The sequence below is a fragment of the Lycium ferocissimum genome, chromosome 3, assembly GCF_029784015.1.
Source record: "Lycium ferocissimum isolate CSIRO_LF1 chromosome 3, AGI_CSIRO_Lferr_CH_V1, whole genome shotgun sequence".
NCBI lineage: Eukaryota > Viridiplantae > Streptophyta > Magnoliopsida > Solanales > Solanaceae > Lycium > Lycium ferocissimum.
In genome coordinates, this window is record NC_081344.1 from 58877855 (window position 1) to 58882060 (window position 4206).

The window sequence follows — 4206 nt, forward strand, 5'->3', positions numbered from 1 at the left end:
TGAATAAACAAGTACAAGTCAACACGAATCTATAGCCACGGAACAAGTCATCTCCTATGTTATAGCATCTAAACCCAACTGTGTCGAGTCTCAGTATAATCAATCCGAACCAGTACATCACAATAGTATCACAACAAGTCATCACCTATGTTATAGCATATAAGCCCAACTGTGCTAAGTCTCAGTATAATCAATCCGAACCAGTACATCACAATAGTATCACAACAAGTCATCACCTATATTATAGCATCTAGGCCCAACTATGCCTGTCACGACCCTAATTACTGATCGCGCGGGCACCTACCTTATTATCCCAAGTAGGCGAACCCTTACCCTTTAACTCATTAATCATTAGCCAATTTCAACTTCTTTAATCATTTATTAACAGTCAATATGCGAATGAAGAAATAGTCTACCAAGTCATACATAATAATTAATATAAGTGCGGAAGTCTTAACTATTACACCCCCAAAATCTGAAAGTCATCGTACAAAGACTCTAGCCAACAATGTCTAAAGAATGAAGTATATCTCAAATATAACAAATAATGTCTGGAATGAAAGTAGACATCTGGAAAGAGAGATCTTCAGGTGGCATGGCATGGATAGAAGCTCACCCTCGGATCTGATCGAGCAAACTAGCTTCAAGCTAGAGATGTAATCTGGATGAAATCCCTGGAACATAATCTGCACTTAAAAAGGGTGCAGCAAGGTAGTATCAGTACAAACACTATGTACCGGTAAGCATCATAGGCCGACTAAGATTAGTTCAGGCATGCAAGTATAAAATCAACAAGATAAACAGATAGGCACTTAACACTCAAATTCAAGTCACAGAATATCCCATAACGGAGTCACAGCCTAAGATGAAGCTTCTAAACCACAAGTCTGTCAAGTTTCAATAATCTCACTTGATGATCATAAGTCCAAGTTACTTCCCTAGGTAGAGTCACTAATCCACAATTTTAAGTAAGTCAATGGTCATCATTATATCACAATAAGCATTCAACATCCATACCAAAATTAGAAACAAACGAGCATATAATAATGTAGAATAAAATGTAATGATATGCAATGCAATGCAATTCCATGCACTGTCCAATCACTCGAACTGTACACACATGCTAACTGATGTCATTGCTCAGTAGTCATGACCAGCAGGGAACCCATGGTGTCCATGTACCACTCGTTCCGGATTCACTCCTCGGACCCGAGCATATACCTCCGCTCCGGAACGAACTTCGGATGCTGACCACACTAATGTACCTCTTATTTTCGGAACGAACCTCGGACCATGAGCCAATAATCTAGGTCACATTTGTGCCTTTCCATATGTATAGTAACACTGTCACATTACTATCAATGATCAATTCATCAAGTACCATGTATCAAATAGTATCACAAGTTCAACAAGAAGATTATATTAACTTCTTCACTAATTTCACATCACAATATATGTCTCAACGTATTCCAGTTCACTAGTATGTATGGACTATGAACAATTAGCAATATCAATGTCAAACACAAGGTATCATGCCACAAGTCTCCTAAACCATTTCCATCATGTATGAGTGTATGAATGCATAAATGAGTGTAAACGTGGTAAATCAATGCAAACCAATAAAGCAACCGTGAAGGTACAAGTCACAAAGCCACAAGTCATATCAAGACTTGGATCAACTCAGCCATGAAATGAATCATACAAACCGTCTCAACTAACATAATAGTCTATGTCCCTTTTTACTTCCACATGTAGCAAGTACGCCTCACAACTAAGTCTTGTATCACTAGGAAGCTCCATTTTTCTATATATTATCATCAACAGTAAATGATACATCCAGTTTTCATCTACGTACTGGCATAAGTTTATATCACAATTCAAGCCTAAACTCATTATCCTTCCTTTCTCCGATAATATATGCCACAATAAGAGAGAACTAAGTACAGCACGACAATTTAGGTAATAAGTCAAATCACAATAACAGGACAATAAGCCACCATCCACAACAACCAACCTACTAGAAATCCATCCCGAATTGCCACAGTATGAATACAACTACACCTCATATTTCAGTACATAAAGTAATGGCTACGAGCCCACAAAATCAGAAGTCATACCAACCTATCTAATATCCAACCAAAACACCATGTCTGAAGACCTAATCATGCTTTCTCCCATCAATTCTATACAATACATACGTTTCGCTAATCAAAGTCTAACTAAAGTAAGCCATAACCTACCTCGAATGCAGAACAGAAGCCACGAACTACTCCACACGAGTCGTCTATTTTTGAAGTTCCTCATAGCTTCAAAGTCTAACAATATGATGCTAAGTAAGAAACAAACCATTTATTTAAACAAGAACAACAATGGATGAAATCCACCTTTAATGGTGAATTTGTCATAACTTGTATCTCTATAATCATTAGCCTTCAATTTATGGGGTTCTAATCAATTTACCCCTTCAAACAGATTTTAGGATAACATTTCCATTTTTATTAGAACCCTAAGTCTCAACATGCAATTTCAACCATAAGAAATCAAATTCCCTTCCTAGGAAGTGATAATCTATACTCCTAGATGATTAATCAATAACAAGATCAACAACCCACCAATTATTTAAGGGTTTACTAAGTCTAGGGTTCTAGAATTTTCACCCACCACTGATGGACCTTAAACTAATCATGGAACTTGAAGAAGAAAGGAAAAGGAAAAAATAAAGGTGGAGACTTGCCCTCAGAGGTGCTTTCACCAATGAATGGAATGAATTTTGCCTCTATCTATCTTGAAAACTAACTTTGGGGCCTTGGGGATAATGCTTAGGAGTTGGAATATAAAAAGAGGACGTTCTGCCCCTGTCGGTCGCTGGCAGCGGTCAGTTGGTGTAATACCCCGTATCTCTAACCTAAGGTTTGACCATGATCCCAGACTTAGAAAACCCGATAAAGAATGTGGGAATTGGAAATTTCCTCTTCAGTTGTAAGATAGTGGTTTACGCTGATGAACAGTGACTGTATTTCAGTATACGGCCCATATTTTAAGTCGTAAACTAGTACCAAAGATTTTTGAGCATTCTGGAATTTGACACTTAGAGGTTACATCGTTAAATACGGATTGTATTTTAAAATATGGCCCGTATTTCAAAATGTATTTGGAATTTGGGAAAACTTCCTTGATAAAAATTGTAGAGCATTGAAATACCTTTCCAACGGTATATTATGGAGGTCAAACGGACATCTGTGCAAAGAGTTATGGCCATTTTACTGAAGAGACGCAGTGCAATATTATTTCAAAATACGGCCAGTATTTCAAAATACGGCCAGTACCTTGCTGGACGTAAACTAAAATTTTCTAGAACAGTATATATTCATCCATATCAGTTCAAATCATTATTTTCATTCCTTCAAGCCCTAGAATGACCTCCTATCCTCTCCCATCATCAAGAACACCAAGGTAAGCCTACTTTAATTATTCCAAGTCAATTCTAATACATATCCTTGTAATATAAACAAGAAATCATCATTCCTAAACTAGGGTTTTCAAGAAAACCCATCTCAAGGTTCAAGAATTCAAGATTTTGGAAATCTTCTTCAAAGCTCAAGTCTTTAATTCAAGTTTTGGAGCGACTAAGGTATGTAGAGTTACTATCTACGTGTGGGAATATCATTGTTCTTCCCCATGCCTCATAATCCATAAATTATGATTCTTTACAAAAACTAGGGTTTCTATACCATGCTCATGATAACCCTAGGTCCATGTCCATGATTATATTATGTATGAATTGTTATAATTCCATCATTGAGTTCTTAATATTTCTTTATGATTATTAAGAATCTGTCCGTAATCTATGAAAAATCCATATATCTCATTCCATGGGTTCATGCATGCTAGTTTATGATATATTATGCTATTTTCAAGAAAATACTATACATGTTTTACAAGTTCATGCAAGCAAGTTATAATTTATGATATCAATGTACAAGCAAGTTATATTCATGAAAACAATGGGCAGCAAGTGCCACTTATTTTACATGTTCAAGTTTTTGGGAGTTGCTTTAATTATCGAGGAAGGCTTCAGATAGCCTGAAACTACGTAGCCACCGTAGGATGAGGATCGCTCCACCCATGCCCCGGACGATCTCTCATAATGACTGGATCCTTTAATATTTTATTAAATCTCATGTTCCCTGGCAAGGACTGAGTGTT